This window comes from Prionailurus viverrinus, chromosome B1 (assembly GCF_022837055.1).
Source record: "Prionailurus viverrinus isolate Anna chromosome B1, UM_Priviv_1.0, whole genome shotgun sequence".
Lineage (NCBI taxonomy): Eukaryota > Metazoa > Chordata > Mammalia > Carnivora > Felidae > Prionailurus > Prionailurus viverrinus.
Genome location: NC_062564.1, coordinates 129,022,595 through 129,049,728, shown reverse-complemented (window position 1 = coordinate 129,049,728; position 27,134 = coordinate 129,022,595). Strand labels below are relative to the sequence as shown.

The following is a 27,134-nucleotide window of genomic DNA, read 5'->3' as shown; positions in this document are numbered from 1 at the left end:
AAGGAAAAATGAGGTAGAAGGATCAAGGATATCGAACTCCCATAGACACTGAAAAACCTGATGATTTATTTGTTGCTTCTTTGTAGAGAAATCAGCCTTGACAGTTGGCTTCTAGCTGACACACTAGATTTTATTCTAACGTTAGTAGAAGGGATTGTATAATGATGCTAGTTCAGATTATTTTCGTTCCTAGCATATGGGGCATTGTTTCCAAGTTTACAAAGAGTCTGTGTTTTCAAAAAAGACCAATATCTAATATCATCATACTAATTCCAACTAAGATAATCTGGGGAATAGAGGTTGATTCAAACACATAAACGCTAATTGGAAATTTACAAAACTCAAAGTAGACATTACTACTCTTCATTTGAAAGTGTTTCAGAGGTTTTATATCAAAATAATCAATTTTTTTATTTATGATCTCTTTATGTATGTAAAGCTCTCATATTATTTTATTATAATGCTTAGTGTCCCATCATTTTTAGATTTGTTGCGGCTTGACTTATCTCATATTTATTTTCAGTTTTTTGAGGGTTATAGAATGGATGGATGATTTGTTTAAATCTTTAAAATATAAAGCCTGTGACTCTTGCTGTTGTTCAAATTTTAGCATTTATCGTGTTGACACAGTGTAGAAGAGTCAGAGAACAACTTTGAGAACAAGTAAGCCAGGATTTGATGGCTCTGTTTACTGCATACTCAACATGTGATTTGGGGCTTACTGTACCAGCAGCACCTCAGTTCTCTTATTTGTAAAATGAAACTAATACTAGCACTTGTAAGGAATAAAATAAATAAGATATGTAAAGCACTTAACAATAGTTAAATATGAGTTGTTCTTCCAACACCTTTGATATTTTTGCTAACTGATTTCTCAATGAATAGTAAGGATCTTATAAGTGATAATTAAATTCAAGAGCATTAAGTAAAATAACTGCACAGTTCTTATAAATAGAGAAGTAAGATTAAAAGAGAATAGAATTGCTGGAAATATATGACATGATGATAAACAGACTGAACACTTGTAAAGTAAATAGAAAAATATAAAATATAAGGAAACAGAATCTATCTGAAAGTGCCATGTTATTCTCAAACTGTTATTTTATTTCAAAGAACTGTTAATATTTGCATTTGAAATTTCCAGCATCCTTAAGAAAGAGCAAATCTTTAATATTTTATATTCTAGTTTTTACTTCTATTTGTTTAGCTTTCTTATAAATAAAATACTTATTACAAAATAATTTCCTGATTCCCAAATATATCTTCATCGGACTTATTTAAGATCATCATAAGCAAATTTTATAGTCATATTTGATACCTATGCATATTCCAATTTCCAAGTCCACCAAATTTTTTATGCCTGTAGTAATAGTATTTTATGATTACATTTTCAATTTGTAAACCAGACAGTAATGAAACTCTTCCTTCTTAATTTTCTAAGAATCACTTAATTTTAGAATGTGTCAATACTGGTACTCTCTAGAGAGCAATTTTATGTGCTTTAAAAGTGGAATCTATTTTCATTTTCATTCCTAACCAAAATAGCATGCATGTCTCTAAATGGATTACAGCTGTTAATACGCTTCAAAGAATATACTTAAGATATTTTCTTAGTATAAAAACTAGAGATTAATAGACTTGATTTATTATTTCTATGTTCTTGCTTAAAATACTTTGAGTGCTGGGGCGCCTGGGTAGCTCAGTTGGTTGGACCTCTGACCTTGTCTCAGGTCATGATGTCACAGTTCGTGGGTTTGGGTACCACGTCGGGCTCTATGCTGAAGGCTCAGAGCCTGGAGCCTGCTTCGGATTCTGTGTCTCCCTCTCTGTCTACCCCTCTCCAACTCGTGCTCTGTCTCTGTCTCTCTGTCTGTCTCTCAAAACTAAATAAAACATTAAAAAAAAAAATTGAGTGCTCTTGCAGAGAGTATTGAAATAGTGAAACAAAACTCAGTGAACTTTAGCTTCAAGTTCTGTTCTGCCACTTGTAACCTGAGGTTTGGCATGAAGAATTTAATACCTGTAAAGCTCCATTTTCTCCTGTACAACATGAAAATAATCCCATAGAGTTTTGATAACAGCTAACACATAAAGATTTTACAAAGTGTCAGTTCAGGTCATGATCTCACAGTTTGTGAGTTCTAGCCCCGTGTCAGGCTCTGTGCTGACAACTCAGAGCCTGGAGTCTGCTTTGGATTCTGTGTCTTCCTCTCTCTCTGCCCCTCCCCCCCCCACTCACACTGTCTCTCTCTGTCTCTCTCAAAAATAAACATAAAAAAACTAAAATAAAGATTTTACAAAATGAAATTGTATACATAAAACACATAGAACAGTGTATTATAATTAATAGCTTTTATGATAATAATTCTATCTTGATTTAGCAATTAGCAACATTAAAATACATGTGTATGTGTGTGTGTGTAAAATTGAGACCTTTCTAAATCTTGTGGTTTCTAACACATTTCTGTTGACACAACATATAAGATACATTTAGACAGTTATTTGTACAAATATCTACCAATTACATGTGAAATAGAAAATACATGTCTATTTAAGTGCATTGAGTCTAACATTCAAGAAGTATTAGCCACTTCTAGAATGTTTTCTTTGTAATAAAGTGTTAACCAAACTGTGTTAGAACACTAGGTCACATACTCTGTTTAAAAACTAAAGGAGTTCCAGAGGACCTGGATGGCTCAGTTGGTTAAGTGTCTGACTGTTTATTGATCTTGGCTCAGGTCATAATATCTCATGGTTCACCATATTGGGCTCCACTCTGACAGTGTGCAGCCTTATTGGGGATTCTTTCTCTCCCTCTCTCCTTGCCCCTCCCCTGCTTGCTCTCTCTCTCTCACTGTCTCTCTCTCTCTCTCTAAAAATAAATTAAAACAACCTAAAAAAATGAAGTTCTCACAACAAAAGTAAGAAAGAAAATGAAAGAGATGCTTCATATAGTATGTTACCTTAAGAAATTCAAATTCTCCGGATGCCTGGGTGGCTCAATTGGTTAAGCCTCCCATTTGACTCAGGTCATGGTCTTGCAGTTCATGAGGTTGAACCCCTTGCATTGGGCTCTGTACTGACAGCTCAGAGCCTGGAGCCTGCTTTCTGATTCTGTGTCTTCCTCTCTCTCTCTGCCCCTCCCTTGCTCACACTGTCTGTCTCTCTGTCTCTCTCAAGAATAAACAAACATTTAAAATTTTAAAAAGAAGAAAGAAATTCAGATTCTCTTATGAAAAGTCCTAGGGATTCCCATTTTAAAGACACCTTTTAACATTAACTCACGAGGCTACCAAGATTTTTTTTAATTGAGCCATTTTGTTTTTCAGATGTATTATCAACATTCTGCTGAAGGACTGTTCTACTGTTTGATTAAACTGTATGAATTGGTGCTATTTGATTGCATGAAAAATTAACATTAACCCATGGATCAAATTTAATTGTGACACTTGAGATCTAGTTTAGAAAATTACATGGAGGCCAAAGCCCCAGATATGACTAAAGTGAAGGGATCTTAGCTTGGATTATAGAATGTAATAAAATAAATTCTGATATTTAGGTAATTAAATTTTGCAGACAGGGGTATCAAAATGACAGCTAAAAATAAAATGTGTAAAATAAAAGAATGAAACACAAGTACCATATTGAGAATAAAAAGAAGATTTAATTGGTAAATCTCTAATTGAGAGAATTAGATAATATGGACTTTATCAAATTCTTTCAAGCACTTACACTTCTGATTCTAATAATGAAAGTTACTTCCCCCGATATTTTCCCTAAATATTTACATGTTACATGATACTTTTTTTTTTTTTTTTTTTTTTTTTTAAATTTTTTTTTTTCAACGTTTATTTATTTTTGGGACAGAGAGAGACAGAGCATGAACGGGGGAGGGGCAGAGAGAGAGGGAGACACAGAATCGGAAACAGGCTCCAGGCTCTGAGCCATCAGCCCAGAGCCTGACGCGGGGCTCGAACTCACGGACCGCGAGATCGTGACCTGGCTGAAGTCGGACGCTTAACCGACTGCGCCACCCAGGCGCCCCAACATGATACTTTTCTATTTTGAATTTTTTTAATGTTTATTTTTGAGAGAGAGAGAGAGAGAGAGAGAGTGGGAGAGGGGCAGAGAGAGAGGGAGACACAGAATCTGAAGCAGGCTCAAGGCTCCAAGCTGTCAGCACAGAGCCCCATGAGGGGCTTGAACTCACGAAGTGAGATCATGACCTGGGCTGAAGTTGGACACTTAACCGACTGAGCCACCCAGGTACCCCAATAGTTTTCTATTTTGAATCACTTCAATAAATGCTATTATATTTGAGTATAATAAATGCTATTAAATTATTATCTCATTTTTTAAATAATGAGTTTATCTCACTAGAGAAAAATGAAGGAAGATGGGAGGAAAGAAGGAAGATGCTTGTGCAAAATTTTATAACAAGAAAATTGTCACCTGAGTTCTAAATTTATGCTTCTTCCTCTAGTTGACATTTATTCTCATCAGTTTCTTTGGCAGATCAGAAACCTAAGGGAGGTGCCTGGTATGGTAGAGAAGAACACAGCTGACCTTCTTAATTTCTATGACATTTAATTTCTAATATAATTATATATGTGTCATTCATATACATGTGTATATGCAAATATATATGAAATACTATAGAAGATTAAATTTTTGTATTATAATTAAAAAGGTTCATTAAGTCTTTTTTTACTACCATCATCACATTTAAAAAACAGCTTTGATTGTTACCTGTGATACATGACTTGATTCCAAAAGATACTTTGAATTGGATGAAACTTGAATAAAACTGAACTCTACATCTGATGAGATATTCAGTTTAATGAGAAATTGTTTTTTTTTAATGATGCAGTGTGTTTTTCTCAAAACATATTTATTAAAATATGGATATTTGTGAATTCCTATATGCACTTGCTTAAGAGAAACCAAGCACTATGAAATTTATAGTAGTTACGGTGTTTGGCATAATTTGGTACCCAGGCATGTGCACACACCTACATATCCACATACATTTATTTAAATTCACTGGCTTACAAATGTGTTAGGGACTTTATGTTACAAGCAGGGATATTAGTTATTCTGAGAGACAGAAATCTAGATCTAGATGTTGATTGATATTCTTACATGATTAAAAAAATAGGGTATGTTGCTTATATAAAAGAGGGTAGTATGAGCATTGAGGATAATTTGCAGAGAAGCTTGACTCTGATAATTTGCAGAGAAGTGTTGACTTCATTGAAAAGAGACTTGACTTTCTGTAAATTTTGTAGCCATGATTTAAATGGATATATGGATACACTTAAACATAAATTAATAACATTGTTCTATTTAAGCCTCACAGTGGAAATAATAAACAGAAATGTGTGTATTGGGGGCACCTGTGTGGCTCAGTTGGTTGAGTGTCTGAGTCTTGATTTCGGTTCAGGTCATGATCTCAAGGTTTGTGAGTTTGAGCCCTGTATTGGGCTCTGCACTGACAGTGTGAAACCTGCTTGAGATTCTCTCTCTCCCTCTTTGCCTCTGGCCTTCCCCCGCTCACACAGTCTCTCTCCCTCTCTAAATAAATAAATAAACATTAAAAATAAAAAAATAAAAAAAAGACGTATGTGTATTTTATTTTTATCTATAGGCATCTATATTTACACACACATACATACTCACATTAAATTTCTTAATTTCTATCAATATGTTTCCCCAAAGTAATAAATAAATTGAGTTTCACTAAATAAACAATATGAAATGTTTGGAACAAAACCTCAAACCTCTCAAGAAATTGTTTATGGATTAGGAAGCAAATAGGCATTGTGAGACAGAAGCTTTCATTTTTATTCTGCTCTTACATTTGCCAGCTTTTGGCATTATGGCTATTAACTTTTATAGATGTCATACATTTTTATGATAATAGTTCAGCTTTTTGTTTGGTGAGGAGCTCCTGTTTCTTGAACAAATGCATGAGCAAATTATCACGTCTTTAAAATCTTTATAAGAGTTTTTTTTCTGTTTAACAATTTATGATTGATTTTTTAGATCAAAGGGATTTCAAATACTTATTGGTACTAGAAAAAAGTGACACGTTCACTTTCTTTGAAGGTCATCCTTAAGATAATACAATAACATTTCTATGCCAGTACAGTACACTTCAGATAACTTCATTCAAGTTTATCCGAAGGCAAATGAATTATTCTAGTCAGTAAGACAAACATTCTATCAGATTTTATGATTTTTATCAGATTTTAAGATGTTCATGATTGATGTGCAATAGATATATTACATAATTCTATTATTTTCTCCCTTCTGCTTTCCTCATTATAGAATGACTTTCATCCAAATGTTTTGATGGCTTTTTCACTCTTCATTTTATCAAAGAAATATTAAAAATTTGTAAATATTTGCATATTGATATCTGTATGGTATAGTTTCTATTAAAATATAATTACAATAGTTATGACACATCATAATAAAGACTAATTTCTTGATGTGGTCAAACATCTATTTAGCATTTAAACTTCTAATCTTCCCATAAGTCCTGTATTATATATATATAAATACATTTTTGTATACATGTTAAGCATCTGTTTGAGTAGGAATTTATATAAAAATCCCCACGTTGTGATCAGTTGATATGTTTCTTAAACCAGTTTTAGTCTCTAAATTCTAAAGCTCTTCTTTTCTTTTAGGATGTATTTATTAGTAACATAAGTCTATACCCCCACATAAGTAATACCGAGATCAGAATGTACAGCGTATGTGGTACTCTACCCCAGCAAGTTTCTTCATGCCCCTTCCAGTCAAGCTGGTCACTCCACACTCGGTTGCACACAGACATTCATTTTTTTACCATCTACCCTTATCTGCACACTACTCTTATTTTTTATTATCACAGATCAGTTTTGTCTATTCTTGAGCTTAACATGTATTTTTTTTTTGCATCTGGCTTCTTTATTCCATCGTGTTTTTGATATTTATCGATGCTGTTAAGTGTATCAATAGTATTTTTTTATCACTGTGTGATATGATAGAATAGGAAGTTTTTCTGTCGATAGGTACCTATGCTGTTTATAGTTTTGGGCTATTATGAATAACACTGCCATGAATATCTTTGAAGAAGTCTTCTTGTGGAAAATACATTTATTACTGTTGGAGTGCATTTGAGAAGGGGTAGAGGCTGCCGCAGAGGAGTGTTGCACACTGGTTGTATTCTTTTAACTCCAGCCAGTTTTGCATGAGAGTTCCAGTTGTCCCCCGTCCTTGATAGAGGTTCTTATGATCAGTCTTTTCAGTAACAACGTTTGGATCGATGTGGTATGACACTGACTGTAATTTGCAATTCAGCTATAGCTAGAATTGAAACCTTTTTAATATCATTGGCTATTCTGATATCTTCTGTTTTCTGTTATTGATCTATATGTGTGTCCAAAAATATATTCTGGATGTGATTCCTTTGTCAGTCGTAACAGTGAATAGCTCACATTTTTATGTCTTTACTGAGTCGTAATTAATTTTGATAAACTTTACCTTAATCCTTTTTTCTTTTATAATTATTACATTCTGTGTCTTATTATATATTTGTCCATTCTGGCACCATGAATATATTATCTATGTTTTCTTCTTGAAGTGTTATAGTTTTAGCTTTTATAACTTTAGCTCTTAAATTTAGATCTATAGCCTATGTAGGGTTCTCCAGGGAAACAATCAATAGGAGATATATAGATATAGATATAGATATAGATATAGATATAGATATAGATAGATAATAGATAGAAATAAGGTATATATAAAATATATATATTATATATATTATATATATTATATATATGTGTATATATATATATTATATATATATATATAATATATATATAAACAATCACATGTATATGAAGAGATTTATTGCAAGGATTTGGCTTATGTGATTATGGATCCTGAGAATTTTCAGGCAGGATCTGCCATCTGTAAGCTGGAGACACAAGAAAACTGGTGGTGTAGTTCCAGTATGAGTTTGAAGACCTGGGACCTAGGAGAACTGATGGTGTAATTTCTAGTTGAAGACAAAGGCATGAGCACTAGAGAATCTATGGTTTAAGTCCCAATGTGAAGACAGAAAATGGACGTTGCAGCTCAAACACTCAGGCAGAGAATGCATACTTTCCGTTTCTCCACATTTTTGTTCTATTCAGGCCTTCAAGGAACTGGATGAAGGCAACCAAGATTACTTAGGTACCAATTCAAATACTAATCTCATGCAGAAACAGTCTCATAGCCACACCTAGAAATTTAACCAACTATCTGGGCACCTCATGACCTAGTCAGGTTAACACATAGCATTAACCCTCACACTGATCTTGAATTAATTTTTATGTATGGTAACGTGGTTATCCAAACATGAATACAAATATCAAGCAGATTGCTAATGTAAAAAAAAAATAACTTTGTGATATCTATGCAATATTTTTATTGGCATAGGTATTCTTGAGGGACTTTTTAAAGTCCATCCACATTTCTGAATTAATTTTGGCATTATCTTGACATTTTTATTTTATCATTTTTAAAAATTTTTGATTTAGTAGTAATCTAATGACCAACAAATGTGTAAAAAAGAATAATTTAGCTTTTACTTTTACCTTTTTTCCCCCAAGCTTTAATAAAAGGTCAAGTTTTTACATAGATTTATGTATTTGAAAACTGTCCCCCTTTTCTTATAATTTTGATATTAGTAGTCATAACTTCATTTTCTAAAATGAAGGAAATATGCTGTAATTGGTATGAGTGAGTCTGGGAGGCAGTATTGCACGGTGTTTAAAAGGATGGATTCAGAAGCATTTATTAATGGAGTATCTTAAGTAGGTTACTTTATATCTCCTGTGTCTACTTTACATTTCCTTGCTTATCTATAAGATGGCATCATAGTATTTCCTCATATGCTGGTTGTGAGGGTTAAATTAGTGTTAACATTTGTAAGGAGCTTGGATTGGTACCTGGCACGTGGTAAGCGTTATATAATTGTAAAATAGTTTCTGTATTGGGTGCTAAGATGATTTTATTGATTGAACAGAAAAAAAACCAATGGCCTAAAAAGGAATACATGAAGTATACCAAGCTAACAAGATATTAAAAGTAAAATCAAAATGTAGGACAATGAATTGTTGCAAAATCATTGTGGCTTGATGAATTATGGTTTGGTTTGGTTTTATTATGTGAAACTAAGCAAACTATAAAACCACCACTTACAAGAGAAGCATTTGTAAAGCTGTGGCCCCATAATAGCTTTCCATAATTAGAGTAAAGTGACATGGAAGATGGAATGCATATTTTCTGCAGAACTGTTTTCTAAGCATTTCCAAAGAATATCAATAATTTGAGAGCACTATAGGAATATGTTATGAAAATTTCCTCATGGATTGAACTTTAAGAGAAAAATGCGATTAAAAGAAAAATAAAAGGAAACTTTATTAAAAATAGGGTAAGTTTATGACGATGCACAAATATGGAACATTATTTTACTTCACAAATTTAACATGTACCTCTGCACCCAGTTGCACACTGAAGCTAATAATTTGAAATATTTTTCTCCTATAAATGGAAATTAAATGAGTCCAATTTGATAGATTGGCCTCATTTCACTTATGTGTTCACTTATGTATTCTTTTGTGTGTCTGATTTTGTACATAATATTCTGTTTATCTTCTTGTACAGTCTTGGGTAGATTGAAAATGGAATGATTCTCTCTCTTGTAAAATAAATTAGATATTCCCCTTGATTTTATAACCTGTTAAAAATAATTTCATGAAATGAATTTCTCCCCTTGCAAGTTTTTATCACCTGAAGTTTTTTGCTAAAATATTTAGTTTTTGCTTGTATGAGTTTACAATTAGCAAAACTTTATCTTTAAAATGGTGTAGCTTGTAATGCTTTGACTTAATAATGTAAGTAATGAAATTGAAAACAGTGTCTAGTTTAGTACCTTGATCTTAACAAAAGAGCTATATAAGTCATTGTTGATTTGATTTAACTTGACTTGAAATGTTTAAACAAATGAGATACCTGATTATTAGACTCAATATAAACACATTCCTAAAAATCATAAATGCTCAAAAATCTTTCAGCAATATGATTATCATTGCTTTATTATATTATCAACCTCAACTTCAGTAAAAATTTGCATATGTACACATTTCTTTGAATATTTTATTACCTTTCATTATTTCACAAATGAAAAAAATGGGGCACATATAAGTAGCAATTTAAATTTTTTTATGTTTAATTCTGAGACAGAGAGAGACAGAGAATGAGTGGGGGAGGGGCAGAGAGAAAGGGAGACAGAATCAGAAGCAGGCTCCGGGATCTGAGCTGTCAGCAAGAGCCTGACGCGGGGCTCGAACTCACAAACTGTGAGATCATGATCTGAGCCGAAGTCAGTCGCTCATCTGACTCAGCCACCCAGGCACCCCTATTTTTTTTTTATTTTTTTTATGTTTATTTCTGAGGCAGAGAGAGACAGAGCATGAGTGGAGAAGGGGCAGAGAGAGAGGGAGACACAGAATCAGAAGCAATAAGTAGCAGTTTAATTTAATAATCAACTTTTTATCAAGTACTTCCCATGTGTCAGGCACTGCTATACCTGCTGGCAGTTGAAAACCACTGTAGGAGTGCCTGGGTGGTGCAGTTGGTTAAGATTCCAGTTAACTCTTGATCTTGGCTCAGGTCATGATCTCACAGTTTGTGAGTTCAAGCCTGGCATCAGCCTCAGGCTCTGGGATGATGGCACAGAGCCTTCTTGGGATTCTGTCTCTCCTTCTATCTGCCTCTCCCCCACTTGTGCTCTTGCCCTCTCTTTCTCAAAATAAATAAATAAACTTGAATTTTTTTAAAAGAAAAAAGAAACAATATAACACAGTTTCTCTCATCACTAAGATCACTATCATATAGGGGTAGAAAAAAAAAGTAACAACAAAAATGGAATGCTAAGAGTAATTGATAAGGCTATATATAACGTGCTATGGATAAGTAGAGCAATTGATGAAGAATAAATATAGGACTCAGTAAAGCAGGGACATTTCTAAAAAGTTTTAAAAATATATGACAATCATTATAGGGTTATTTAGAATTAACACTTAAGTTTCCATTTGATTCTTCCATTTGATTCATTGACTATATTAGTTTATATATTTTTCCTTAATAAGGAATGATGATATATAAGTACAGAGATGAAAATCAAGAGTCAAATGGATTTCTAAAAATAAAATATATAAACATATATTTATAATATAAAATACACTTTATCAGAACGTAAATGTAAGAAATGTATTTCTTTCATTCTTTTTATTTTTTTTTTAAATTTTTTTTTTCAACGTTTATTTATTTTTGGGACAGAGAGAGACAGAGCATGAATAGGGGAGGGTGAGAGAGAGGGAGACACAGAATCGGAAACAGGCTCCAGGCTCTGAGCCATCAGCCCAGAGCCTGACGCGGGGCTCGAACTCACGGACCGCGAGACCGTGACCTGGCTGAAGTCGGACGCTTAACCGACTGTGCCACCCAGGCGCCCCTAGAGATAAATATTTATATGTAGAATTGGGTGCTGTGAAATAAATGGAGTTGTGATGAACATAGGATTGCAATTGAACAAGTGCGGTTTACTTTAATTGGTTTATTTCACTTTAATCATTTATTTCACTTAAACTTCTAAGTGATGTTATTGGTACCAAAGTAGAGGTGGTATATGAACATAGAGAATGAATGGAATAAGGAGAGAAGAGCTGTATCTGTTTTTTTTTTTTCTTAAAACTTTGTTAAGTCTTAGAATTCATATTATGTTGCTTGGTTTAATCAGTACTCCGACAGCTATAGTGTGTTTTTCCTATGTTACATAATTTTTTCACTGAGCTAGAAGAGGATTTGAGTGAGATAGTCTTACCTTGCTTTACGTTGGATAGATAAACAACAAATAACAGTTTATTTTCAGAATCTTTGCTCTTATATTTTATTTTCGGTCCCAGGTCTTATTATCTGCCTCATTTTCATGTATGTGATTTTGCAAAGGTATCCATTGGTATTACTAACCAAATACCTGATTAGATAAACAAAAGGCCAACCAGGGATGTAAACAGTTTATTTAATCTTCAACAGTTGTTTTACTACACAGTATGTCTCTAGTGCTTTATTAAAAGAACAACAGTGGTATTTGGTATGTGTGAAGAAGAACAAATTTACTAAAGTATGGTTTCTGTTCCCCCCACAGATTCTATGGTGCAGCCTGGTGATTTTCAGTCTTTTCAAACTGTTCACTGATCTGGCAAAGAAAATTGCCTCAACATGAATAAATAAGTATTAGTTCATTAGCTGTGCTTAATTAACACAAATAAAACTGGTGAACCCAGTGTTGAGTGTGCTATTGCAAGCTTTCTATTTTATAAGCACCCCTCAGCATTTGTGATTTATTAAATAATTTATTCAGCAAACATTAATTGAATACCACATGTTGGTCTGAGACTTTGCTAAGTGCTGCAGATACAAAAATGTCTTACAGTAGTACATTATCAGGAAAATAGATGGCTAAAGGATAATTATAATATTGTATGATACATAATAATAGATATATTGACAAAGTTATGAGAAATTGCAAGCTACACAGATTGGTTTGGTTGTAGCAGAGAGACCTGTGGGGAATAATGCCCAATGAATTTGAAGAGACCACAGGAATGGCAGTAGTTAGAAGAATGTAGATTAAATGTCATGATTTAATGTTACACATAGTGGATATGGATTGAAGGAGTAGGAGAGGCGATCCCTTTATGTTTCATGTCTGTAGTTGGAGTCTGGCAGATTGTTGTAGCAGAACTATCCTGAACTCTGTATTCTGTAAAACAGTTCTGCAATGTAATAGCTAAGTGACCTCAGAGAGTAGAGTTCTGAGTGCTGGTAAGGATCAGAGTTTGTCCACAAAAATGAACTGCAATTATATTTGATGATTTCATTGATTTGGAAGGTAGTGTATCTTTGTTTGTTTTTCAAGAAGTCGTGCACAGGGGCGCCTGGGTGGCTCAGTAGGTTAAGTGGCCGACTTCGGCTCAAGTCATGATCTCGCGGTCTGTGAGTTCGAGCCCCGCGTCGGGCTCTGTGCTGACAGCTCAGAGCCTGGAGCCTGTTTCAGATACTGTGTCTCCCTCTCTCTGACCCTCCCTCGTTCATGCTCTGTCTCTCTCTATCTCAAAAATAAATAAACGTTAAAAAAAAAAGAAGTCGTGCACAAAAATATTGAGTATTTTCAAATAGGCGTTTTCACTAGTAGCTTCCATGTGACAAAAAGTCCTCCCTGGATATAAATTACCCTAGGTGATAATAACAAATACAGATTGATGGAATTTTGATTGCATTAAAACTATTTTGGTACCAGAGGTGGGGGCCGTATTGATTTAAAAACTTTAATGTGGTTGGATGTCTGCCTTGGAAGGATATAAAATGATGACTTCCTTAAGGACCTCGGGAAATATGTTGCAGCTTCTGTTTTAGAGAGAGAGTCACTGTGGAGATAACGTCGGTGTATCTGGTATGCTTCCTTTCTCAACATTCCAGTTTCAGCTAAGGCAAAAGGTCAGTAGTTATTGCTGATATTAAGGCATAAGATTGTTGGTATCATGGGACCAAAGTTTCAGGGGTCCTAGGGAAGGAGATGGCAGGAAAAGTGCAAGTAAGAGTAAAAGTGTTGGGAGAACGAGGTACTGAGATGGGGGTCTAGGAGTGGACAGATATGTATGTGACCAGGACTCACCAGAAGGAGGTGGATACACATGGCAAGAAGCAGAGACCTGGAGATCTGACCGCAGAGCTGTGAAATACCCATCTATTTCTGGGTTTAAGACTATAAAGTAAATGATCCAGAAACAAAACCACCTTTCTAAGATAAACAGATTCGTTGCCAAAATGTAAATATGGTAACAACTACCTATGAGGTCTCTATACCCAAAAATCAAAGTATAATTGTCTACTTAAGCATACTTCTTTTCTCAAAATGGGGGCATTTTAGATGCATACACAACATACAGTCACATTTTTTTATCTTGAGTAACTATAAGTGATTCTATCACCAGTGGGCGAGATTGCTGGCCCACTGCTTTCCACTTTTGTTCCTTCGTTAAACCCCATTTATTTGGGCACATTCAGTTTAGCCCCAGAAAAATATGATATCCTTTGTTATTATATTAAAGTATTTTCTACTTTTCTATGAAATACATTGGATTAAACTGAAAATTGACCTTAAACTTCCATTCATCTTAATTAACATGCATTATATATACCATACTTTCTGAATGCACAACAGCTCTTAAACAATATGGAGTCAGCAGATTTGAATGGAAGTGACATTGTCGCTTTTTTGGACAGGTCTCTATGGCATAGTTGTCCTTTGTGATATATTTGTGATATTTATGTGATATAGTCTCACTCATTCCTTGGGTGCTACCATGGTTAATATCTCTTAGCTATGATAAACTATGTCACAAACAGATCCTTGAGAACTCTTTTTTGTTTTGTTTTTAAAGGAATAATAACAATACATTCTGGAGACTGAAACAGGATGCCTGACATTCTTAGGGACAGAATGGCTAAGAGAAGTAATACGGTTTGTGTTAGTGCTGGACCATTATTTCAAAAGGTAAATGCTATCTGTCTTAGTTGGTTTAGAGTGCTATAATGAAATACTGTAGACTTAGTGGTTTAAGCAGAAGATATTTATTTATCTCAGTATAGGAGGCTGGGAATTCCAAGATGCCAGCAGATTTGGTTCTTGGTGAGAGCTTCCTTTTTGGCTTTTCAGTTACTTCCTTCTTATACCCTTAGGTGGCAGAGAAAGGAAGCTGTTGTGTCTCTTCCTGTTCTTATAAGGGCACAGTCCCATAATGAGGACTCTACCCTCATGACTTCATCTAAATCTCCTTATCTACCCAAAACCCTATCTCCTAATGCCATCACATTAGCATTTTGGGCTTCAAAATTTGAATTTTCGGGAGATACGAACATTCAGTCCATAACACTGTCCACACACAAATTTGAAGAAGAAGAGAATCAATTTGAGTCATTTTATAGCTAGGAGTCTATTATTAGAGTTCAGATATGAGGTGGCAAATTTTATCCGTCTAACTACTGAAGAACTGGAGAATCTACATGGAGGAATAATCGTCATAGTTTAGTGTAATTCATGGGATGCATCATCATATTATTGTATTCATATGTGACATTATAACAAAACACTACTTCATGAATCCTCCTCCAAAGACTTCAGTAAGTGATTGACTGCTAAATGAAAGCCTGACACAGATATCTTTAAAATTTATGAAAGTGTCTTTTGCTGACCCAAAGGGACATTCTGGACTTCTCAGCTTGAATTTTAAGCACATTCCAGAGTTTCTTTCTATTTCATGACAGCAAATCATTTTAGGAGGAAAACGGGAAATCCTTTGTACTGTCCTTTTGTGTATCTGTGCGTGTTTGTGTGTGTGTGGGTATATGTATGTGCGTATATGTTTTAGAGAAAATTGATATGCTAAAAATAATCAACCATTTGAACAAAAGATGCACAGTAAAAACAACAAAAGTAAATTTGTTAAAATTTTTTTAATGTTTATTTATTTTTGAGAGAGAGAGAGAAAGAGACAGAGAGAGAGAGATTGTGAGCAGGGGAGGGGCAGAGAGAGAGGGGAGACACAGAATCTGAAGCAGGCTCGAGGCTCTGACCTGGCAGCACAGAGCCTGATGCAGGGCTCAAACCCACAAACCGTGAGATATGACATGAGCTCAAGTCAGACCCCTAACTGACTGAGCCACCCAGGCGCCCCTAAACTTGTGTTTTTCATATCATAACCAGATCGTGTTTCAAATTATTGAGAAACTACTATCCATTGTTTTCCATATATTTCTTTTTTTTTTTTAACGTTTTATTTATTTTTGAGACAGAGAGAGACAGAGCATGAACGGGGGGAGGGGCAGAGAGAGAGGGAGACACAGAATCGGAAGCAGGCTCCAGGCTCTGAGCCATCAGCCCAGAGCCCAACGCAGGGATCGAACTCACGGACCGCGTGATCGTGACCTGAGCTGAAATCGGCCGCTTAACCCACTGCGCCACCCAGGCGCCCCTGTTTTCCATATATTTCTTACACGTGTAAAGAAGCTATGGCTAACTCACATAAGTACTAAGAATGCGTGAAAACAGTACATACTAGCAAGTTTATTCTCCAGCATCATGACAAAACCTTTCCTAATCATTCCAACCCAGTGACAGGACAGAAAACTTAGTGAAATTGGTTTGTGTAACAGCATATGGTTAACAATTATAGAAATGTTTCAAAACGCACTAAAATTTTTAAATCCTCACAATCTAATCTTAGAAAGTAGTCCTAATACCACATATCATTCTAAACATACAATTACTCTGTCACCCTCTATGGAAGACAATTTCCTGTGAGCTCTCCCATGCAATAAAAATCAATAAATCACATGCTAAAACTCTGAGAAATGTGCTGCCTCTGGAAGGAGTATTAATGTGGGGATTTAACTTGTGTTTTAAAGAACATTTTCTTTTAGTTATTTGAATATACTATTTTACAAGATGACATAAATAGAAACAGAGACCAAAGTTGCCATATATAAATTTTAGAAAGATAAATAATTTGTCAAAATGTGTGTTTTTGAAGCAAAGTAGTATAGAACAGATAAAAATTGAAATGTATTTTTATATGACCAACAATTCGTGAAAAGTTTATAGTACTGAATTTCCAGTTATTAAATAAAAAATGTTAGGAAATGGGCTACAGTACTTAATAACAAATTGTTGTACTATCTCTTTCAAATAGTACAAAAAGAAAGGTTTGTTTTCAATTAAGGTCCATATTTTAGAAAAGAAAAACTGATTATTCAGGAACATTTGAAAAGTTGGTGGTGAAGGAAGGCTCCATGGTATTGCTTATCTTTTGCATGTATAGTGTATCCCACAATCTGTGTGACTTATATTCTTGGATTCTTACTGTATTTAGTTGTGTATTGCCTTCCTAGGACCTGGGATATCACTTTATTATTTTTTCTTTTATCTTTTCACTTGTATTTCATCTAACTGCTTTTGAAATATGAATTGAATTTGATTTTTTTCTACTTCACCCTACTTAACAGCTTTTCATTATTTTTCTGCTCCACTAATATATAAATATACTCATGCCATAAAATGGTTGAAATAGATAACATTCAAGATCCTCTTAATACTTGAAAATAATTTTTTTCTAATTTATATGGTACCAGTTTAAACCACTGTATATTCATTTGACTAAATTCATGATTACAAGGGGTAAAATGTTTAAAATGAGGCTTACCTTGTTTTAATACCAAAATTGACTTTATCAATAGCTGAAGGGGGGGGGGAGAAGGAAAAAAATGTCAAGAGAGCTCTGTTTTTTCTACATTTAGTTATGTGGGATCAATTTATTTTTATTTTCTGTTGAGAAAATGTGATAATGTTCTCTTGCCTCAGGCTTTGATAAAGGATTCTCCCTCATTGTCATTCAGAACATTTTCCTTTTGTTCTGAATATAATTAGTTCAAATTTGTATCTAAATATCTGTGTGTGCTGTGGCAAACTGAAATAACTTGTAGAAGTGTATCATTGTTCAGACATGTAAAATACAGTGGTAGGAGATAGAAGACTAATTCTGATTTGGTAGTTTTTGTCTCCAAATAGCTATGGAATATGCTTATATATTGTGACTGTTTATGATATCACTTAGTTATTAGGCTAATAATTCCCCCCCCCCATTTTTTCATGAAAAACAAGCTTTATCCCTTATTATTTAAAAAAAATAATGTTTATTCATTTTTGAGAGAAAGAGACTGCAAGCTGGGGAGGGGTATTGAGAGAGGGAGACATAGAATCCGGAGTGGGCTCCAGGTTCTGAGCTGTCAGCATAGAGCCGATGTGGGGCTCAAACAAAGTAAGATCATGACTTGAGCCAAAGTCGGACGTTTAACCGACTGAGCCACCCAGGCACCCCTCCCTTATTATTATGATTCTAAAATACTAAATCCAGAGTTAAATATCCTATACAGTCAAAACATTATCAAACATATTTGTAAGGCATATCATAATCTATGCCCATGGGGATATAATCAACTCAATGATGTGTATTTAGAGTAGATGTACTCATTATTTAAGTCAGAGTTTTAAATGGGTATTTCTTATTCCACTTACACTGGTAGCTAGATGATTTTTCACTAGTTAGTGCTGAATTTCAGCTCGTTAAAATGTGGATCCCCTGTATATTTAACTTTGGCACTATGTTCTTCAGAAAGAAATGTTCAGAGAAAACAAGTTAGTCTGCTGAGCAAACAGTGAAGCCAGAGAAAGGATTGCCCAGGGAATTAGATTAGCCACGCTGGTAAAGGCATAGCCGAAGCCCCATTGGGTCTGGCCCAGACAGCGTTTGTGTTTGGAGGAGCTGAGCAAATCACATTAATTAATGTTCACAACTTTCTTTGGTGAAAGGGCCTGGAGTCAGAAAGAAGACAGGCATTTTCTTTTTTATCTGTACATTCTACATGCCCACCCAGGTCCCTTGGCCACTGGAAAAAAATAAAAGAACTGAAGCAAAAATAATTGCTCTTTTAGTCTAAAGCAAAAAGAAATGTTTACCCATTTATACCATTCCTTTCATTAGAATGTTGATTTTAAACTACAATGTATATTCTGTATATGTGTTTGTATATGTGTGTATACATTTCTTTGCGAGTAAATTCAATTAGGAAGTTATCAAAGGAGTAACATAGCTTTATTTTTTACATCCAGTTGTTTTTATACTACTTTATTTTTAATTTTTGGTAACATGTGGTCTCTGCCCTAACAGATTGCAGCCTTGTGTGGATGCAGAAATAAAAATGGATATGCTATAAAGAACATAGGATATGAATTGAATACTAAAGTTATATATGGAGCAAAATTATGTGTTATGAAAATAAAATAATATGGCATTTCAAAGCTTTTACATCAAAATGAGTGTTACTACTTTTAGTCTCCACCTTGCAAGTAGTTATTGCTGTTTACATATTTTCTAAAAGCAATATTTTGATAGTAACATTGATAGTCTATATTTAAAGGAGAGATAAATGAGGGAAGGGAATGTTGGGTAAGGATGTTATATAGGAAAACTTGTTAGCTGCTTAAACAGAACCCCATGTGGTAACAATTGCATTACTCTGGTGGGGAATCAAAACAAACTGGTCTTCAACTATGTGGAGGTAGAATTTAGAATACTTCACAAAGAGCACTTAAAAATAATTTCATTTAAGTGGATTGACTCACATAAATAATCTCGTATGAGACTGATATTTAAATAAAAATCATAATACATTATTCCTGTGTAGTTACCCAAATACTTTTGTTCTATAGGATGTTCCCTTCCTAATCAGTACTTGAGAAAAACAAATAACCATTAGAAAACATTTGGGGGCAAGGGAAAAAAAAAAGAGATTATCTGAAAGGACAATTCGTTGAGGTTGAGATGTGAAAGGATAAATCCATTCCTGTCTCACAACCAATACTTTCTTGTACTCAGAATACATATAACCTCCAGATCCATTACCACTCCCAGAAAATGCTGGCAATATCTGACAAACTCTCAACCTTCAAATCAAGTTCTGTAAGCAGCATGTAGATAGACCATTTTTCCTTATTTAGCGCATACTTTCTTTAGATAAGGTGCAATAAAATTCATTAAGTTCACTTTCTTGCTTCTGAACAGATTCTAACATTGACACTGACGTTAGCCTTTACCTCAGTTGAACTTCTGTATTCCCAAGTTTCTTAACTGCACATTTACCTGAAAGCTCTTGGGTTATTCTTCTGTATTGTAGAGAATAACCATGGAAGGATTATTCTAACACTTCCATGCTGAAAATTCTAAGAGTGTCTTAGAAACCATGTGGAAGCCATGTATACAGCACTTTCAAAAAAGTTGTATTGTGCCACCTAAAAGTATATGTGGAAGTAGAGACCAAAATTAGCCTCTAATTAGCAAACATAAGAACCAAAAACAATCAGTTTTATTTGGAAAGAAATGCTACCAACTAGTAAATACCTATCGTTATGGGAAGATCTGAAGAACAGAAACAGTCTTCAGGTTGCTATGCTTGACATATTCATCCTACCTGTGGATAATAAGACTCGCAGACCAGATTATAAAGGAGAGGTTCCAGTTCAAAAACTGGCCAGAATGCCAGCCTAAGGAGTGTTTCAAGTTTGCTTTCACTTTGGTTTACATAAACCAAACAAGAAGCAGAGCAAAGAGAAACGACACATAAGTAAATAAACACAGTTTTTCCATGCCTCCTTAGTTCCTCACAGAGAGGCAAGAAAAATTTGGTAGTCATGGTAGCCCTTAAAAGAGGGTCCTGATTCTGATACTCTTAGAACAGAAAAGGAACCATATCCACACTTAATTTACCTACCACTTTATAAGGAGGTTCCTTAGTTTGCCATAGACATCTACTCATTCATTGTACTTCTTCCTGAATCAACATAATCTATATACCACCTTTATTTGTATACAAATACATTCATCCCTCTTACATGTAACTGAGAAGACTTTTCCTTCCTATGAAAAGTGTGATTTTCTTCCGTTAAAGTGAGAATATATGTTACATAAAACAAAGGATGATATCATTTTTCTATTTGTGATAAAAAAATTAAATATTCTCTGCATTAGGATAAACCTATGCCTTAAAATTAGTCACTTTACTATTAGAAATTATAGCTATTATTGAGGCCATTTTGGTTAACCTTTTCAGAAGTTACTAATTATTTTCATTTATAACTTCTGAGATAATAATATTTCTATTTCAACTATTGCATAAATTTGTCAAGTGGATGAATCTTTTAAAATACCTGTGGGCAGACTATATATCATTATCAGCTAATGTGACAGTAAGGAGGTGTTATTCACATTGCTAACAACAAGCAGAAAGGGAGAATGAAACACTTTTTTTTTAAACTGTTCTATTTCCTTCATGATGATGTTAAGACATAAAAAACTGACAGCAGATATGTCTAAGGAAATTTTAAAATATGACAGAAGTTATAACAAATTATAATTATGACAAATTTTAACTTTATTTTAGATTTCACCCTGCTTAAAAGTCTCAGTGGACTAGTATAATCTTATTGTTAGTATATTCTTATTGCTAGTATATTCTTTTTTCCTCATTGAAAGCTCTGCACATATTGTAATGCCACCTGGGGGCCAGTATATAATCTACCTTTACACATGAAAATGTTTTCTTTTTTTAAGTGTATTTGTTTATTTTGAGAGAGAGAGAGGCAGAGAGACAGGGAGCAAGGAAGCAAGAGAACACCGAACGGGGTTTTATGCTGTTAGCACAGAACCCAACAAGAAACTTGATCCCAAGAACGGTGAGATCAGGACCTGAGGGAAATCAAGAGTCAGATGCTAAACCGACTGAGCCACCCTACTGCCCTGATATTTCTTTAAATACAACTACTTTACCCTAATTTTCGGTGAAGAATCATTCCTATTAAAGTCATTCTTGGGGTAGGTTTGGTGATGAGAAGGGGCTAAGTGCCTCATTTCTGCATGCACTGTTATTAATGGCAATACAAACTACATAAATATCCTGAAATGGGGGAGGACACATTTTTTTTCAAGTTAAATAACTGCCCCTTCATATATATATTTGCCCCTTCAACTCCCAAATCAAACCTGATTGAACAACCACATTTGGAATGTTTATAATTTAATGTCCAGACACTTAACTTCTATTGTTATTAACTGGATGATAATTTCGTTGTCTTAATTCTTATATATTTTTTGTTTCTAAGCTGAAATAATGAGGTAATAAAAATAAATTATTGTGAAAAATAAAAGGAGAAAATACTAATGTAAGCATTTAAATGGGGTTTTCTTTAGCTTATGACAAAGGCTAAATGCATAATTATAATTCTTTATAGCTTTAGTCAATTAGGCTCAATTTTCAATAACTAAAAACACTATTTACTATAGCATCACATTTCTTTATATATTACCCATTTTCATATCATGAACAACAAAAGTGATTGAGGTCTATTAAATTCTTTGAGTTAGGGAAGTTCAAAGTGGGTCTTTTTCTTAGTTGAAAATTAATATGCTTTTTCATATTTAATTCTCCCTTGTAAACCCTGATGAAGCTCTAAGTTCATCTCATCCTCACATACATTTCCTTTCTCTGAAAAGGGAGTGAAAAATGATTTAGTAATGCAAGGGATAGCCAAATCGAGAAGAAGCTATTGCATCCAACTTTCTTATTAAGTATTTTTAAAAGAAATTTCTACAAGTGGTGAATATTCAAACTTATGCAATGAAATTAATGGGTTTCTAAGTAAATGTAAGGATGTATTTACTTCTTCAAGCAGAGAATAATTTTATTATGATGATTCTCAAAATGACTAAGAGGATTGTCAGTAAAGCAATCTCTTATCTACTGAATAGTCAGCTATGTTATGTTATAACCTGAAGTTAAATACAATAAGAAAAATCCAGAAAATATATTTTAATATATATGCACATAAAATATAACTATAAAAATTGGATATATGCTAATAATCACATCGAACCAAACAAAAACTATTTGGGGCTATATCTACCGGTATTTAATATTCTTAATTTGTTTAGATACTAGTTTGTAAAGCCAGGAAAACAGAACAAGAAAAGCCAGTGTCAAGTATTAAATATATCTTTTAAATGTAGAAGTGTGTCAGTGGAACATGATTACAAGTCATTTCTGCTGCCAAGCAGCATGGCATAAAGCACTGGAGTGCACAACCTGGCAAAAATAAAGGTGGGTGAGATGAATTTATGGATCATCTGGAAAATATATTCCAAATCAGTGGTTTGCTAAGTTTTTCTCAAAAATGGCATTTAAATACTGATCAAGAAACAATATTTAGAATTTTCTAGAGTGCTCTTTATATCAGGTTTATTGCTGTTGCATAATACGTTTTATACTGTTTAATGCAAAGACCATTGTTTGCTCATGTATTAAAATACAATATTGAGAAAATTTTAAATATCTCATTATGAAGTTAAACTTACCTGGTGGATAACAAAAATTCACTTGTCATTCTAAGTTCACAAGATACTGTGCTATTGAGCTCATTGAATACAATGAATATAAAGCAGTCAAACATGGTGATATCGATTAGCTTCATATAATTCATATGCTAGGGGTTGAAGCCTACCTAGTTCTTCAAGCAGTGCACATATACAGAGTCCCGTTATTCAGCCTTAATACAACTGAAGCTACTTGAGAATTTAAAAAATACCAGTCTCTTGACTGACAAAAATATGAGATGACAGGAGTAATTTCAAATTGCTCCAAAGCAAATTAACCATATTTATTAACAGCATCATCTTTGCTAATAAAGAGCAGGGTATTAATAGTGGGCAAACAAAATAGACTTCAGAATTCAGATCAACTATGCAAACGGAAAAGGTCATATACAATTATGAAAGGTTAGAGGTAACAGTATTTTAAAAGCTTAAATGTATTAGTCAGTAAGTAACTGAGACATTCACCAAGCATCTTCCCTTGGCTCTGAGGATCATTCTTTCAGGGGGAATATGCGTATGCAGTAAGTTGTTATCAATATAATTACTAAAGGCTATTATCTAGTGTGTAAGCAAAGTTATGGCCTCATATTTTACCATCTTTGTCAGAAAAAGCCACTTCACACTGATGTCTTGATTTATTTTGTTTTGTATGTGTGTGTATATGTGATTGGATGGTTTTAAAAATCTTATATTTACTGTAGTAAAATATATGTAACAAAATTTACCCTCTTAGCCATATTTAATTGTACAGTTAAAAAAATTTTAATGTTTATTTTAAGAGAGAGAGAGAGAGAGAGAGAGAGAGAGAGAGAGAGAGAGAGACAGCAGGGGAGGGGCAGAGAGAGAGAGAGAGGGAGACACAGAATCTGAAGCAGGCTCCAAACTCTGAATGTCAGCACAGAGCCCGATGCGAGACTCCAACTCACAAGCTGTGAGGTCATGACCTGAGCCAGTCAGACGCTCAACTGACTGAGCCACCCAGGTACCCCTAATTGTACAGTTTAGTGGTATTAGATACATCCATATTGTTATACAACTATCAACACCATCCATTTTCAAAACTCTTTTCATCCTGCAAAACTGAAACTCTATCTGCATTAAATAACTCCTAATTCCTTCCTTTGCCCAGCCCCTCATAATCACCATTCTACTTTCTGTCTCTGCAATTTTGACTACTGTAGGTGCTCACATAAACTAAATTATGCACTACTTTTGTGAAGGGCTATTTTACTTAGCATAGTGTCCTCAAGATTCACCCATGTAGTAGCATATTCCAGAATTCCTTCCTTTTTAAGGCAGAATAAAATTCCATTTTATGCATGCACCACATTTTGCTTATCTATTAAACTATTCATGACACTTGAGTTGCTGCCATGTTTTAGGCATTGCAAACAATACTACTATAAACGTGTACAAATGCTATTTGAGACCCTGCTTTCATTTTCGGGGGGTGGTGTATATATATATTCAAATATAAAATTTCTGGATCACATGGTAATTGTATTTTTATTTTTTGAAGAATGACATATGGTTTTCTACAGATTCTGTACAATTTTATACACAAGACTTCCGATTTCTCTACATTCTCATCTATACTTTTTTTTTTTTCCTTACTGGTGATCCTAATGGGTGTGAGGTGGTATTTCATCGTAGTTTAGATTTGCATTTCCCTAACAGTTATTGATGTAGAACATTTTTTTCATCTGCCAATTGGCCATATGTATATCATCTTCTAGAAATTATCTATTCAAGTCCTTTGTCCATTTTTGAATTGGGTGAATTGTTTTTCAGTTGTTGAGTTTTACAAGTTCCCTATACATTCTGGATATTGATCTCCTCCTAGACATACAACTTGGAAACATTTTTTCCCATTTGGGTTGCTCTTTAACTCTGTGTTTACTTTGTGTCTTTTAATGCACAACATTTAAAAACTTTCTATGAAGTCTGTTTTGTCTTTTTTTTTTTCTCTCATTATTGCCTGTTCTTCTGGGTATAGTCAAGAAATCATTTCTAAGTCAAATGCTGTGAGGGTTTTGCCCTATGTTTTCTTCTAAAAGTTTTATAATTTTAGGTCTTACATTTAGGTCTTTGATCCATTTGAGTTAATTTTTTACTAGGTGTAAGGTGAGGGTCCAATTTCATTCTTTGGTACATGGATACCCAGTTTTCCTAGCATCATTTGTGAAAAGTCTATTGTTTTTCCTTTGAATAGTTTTGACCTCATGTCCGAAATCATTGACCAAATAAGCAAATATTTAATTTTTGCTCTGTCTGTTCTAACTCCTCTAGTCTATATGCCTGCTTATATGGCAGTGCTACACTATTTTGATTGCTGTGTATTCATAGTAAGTTTTGAAGTTAGGAAGTGTGAATCACCCAACTTTGTTCTTTTTAAATATTATTTTGGGGTTCCCAATATGGAGTTCCTTCTGATTCCATAAGAATTTTAGTATGGATTTCTCTATTTTTGCAAAAAATGTTGGGATTTTGATAGGTATTGTATTGATTCTATAGATAGCTTTGAGTGGTATTGACATTTTAACTACTAAATCTTCCAATCCATGAGCATGGGATGTGTTTCCTTTTATTTGTATCTTCTTCAATTTCTTTCAGCAATGTTTTGTAATTTTCATTATACAAGTCCTTCACCTTTTTGGTTAATTCTTAAGAAAGTTATTTTTATGCTAATGTAAGTGGAAGTATTTTATTAATTTCCTTTTCAAAGTGTTAATTGTTTAAAGAAATATATCTGACTTTTGTGTGACCTTGTGTACTGCTAACTTTATATAATCTGTTTAGTTTAAAACATTTTTTTGAAACCTTTAGAGTTTTCTACCTATAAAATCATATCATCTGTGAAAGATAATTTTCCCTCTTCATTTGCTTTTTATTCGTTTTTATTGTCCAAATGCACTGGCTAGAACTTCCAGTACTGTACTGAATAGAACTGGTGAAAGTGGGAATTCTTGTCATGTTCCTCATCTTAGAAGAAATGTTTTCAGTCTTTCAACATTGAATATGTTTGCTGTGGGTTATTCATATATGGGTTTTATTATGATGAGGTAGTTTCCTTCTAGTCAGAGTTTGTTGACTGTTTTATACATGAAAGAGTGTTGAATTTTGTTAATTTTTTTCTACTTCAATTGATATCCCCCCCTTCATTCTGTTAATGTAGTTAGTGCATTACATTTATTGTTTTTTATGTTGAACAATCCTTACATTCTGGGAACTTATGGTCATAGTGTATAATCCTTTCGTTATGCTGCTGAATCTGGTTTGCTGTTTTTTTTTTCCTTGAAGATTTTTGCATCAGTATTCATGAGAATATTGTTCTATAGTTTTATTTTCTTTTAGTGTCTTTGTCTAGCTTTTGTATCACAGTAAAGCTGACCTCAGAGAATGGATTAGAAAGTCTTACCTCTTCAGTTTTTTTTGGAAAAGCTTGAGAAGGGTTATGTTTGTTCTTTAAATGTCCAGTAAAATTCAACAGTGAAGCCATCAGATCCATGGCTTTTCTTTGTCATGAAATTTTGGTTATTAATTCAGTCTTCTTACTAGTTAAAGTTCTAGTCAGATTTTCTGTTTTTTTGTGTGTGATTTAGTCTTAATATGTTTTATGTGTCTAGGAATTTGTCCATTTCATCTAGGTTATCTAATCTGTTGACATAAAATTGTTCAAATACTTTCTTATGATCATCATTATTTTTGTAGAATCAGTAGTAATGTCCCTATTTTCATTTTTGATTTTAGCAACCTGAGTCTTCCCTCTCTTTTTTCTTAGTCAAACTAGCTCAGTGTTTGTCAAATTTATTGATCTTTTTACACAACCAGCTTTTAGTTTCATTGATTTTCTCTATTGTTTTATATTCATTATTTGGTTAATCTTTGCTCTAATCTTTACTATTTCTGTCCTCTGCTAGCTTTGGGTTTAGTTTGTTCTTCTTTAGGTAGTTTCTTAAATTGTAAAAACGAGTACTTGATTTGAAA

At 33.8% G+C, this 27,134-nt stretch overlaps 1 protein-coding gene across 1 annotated transcript in view; it reads left to right on the top strand.

Annotated features, from left to right (window-relative positions):
- Positions 1-27,134, top strand: part of GRID2 (glutamate ionotropic receptor delta type subunit 2) — a 1,470,351-nt gene that overhangs the window by 331,154 nt on the left and 1,112,063 nt on the right. The gene's annotated exons all lie outside the window — the stretch shown is intronic.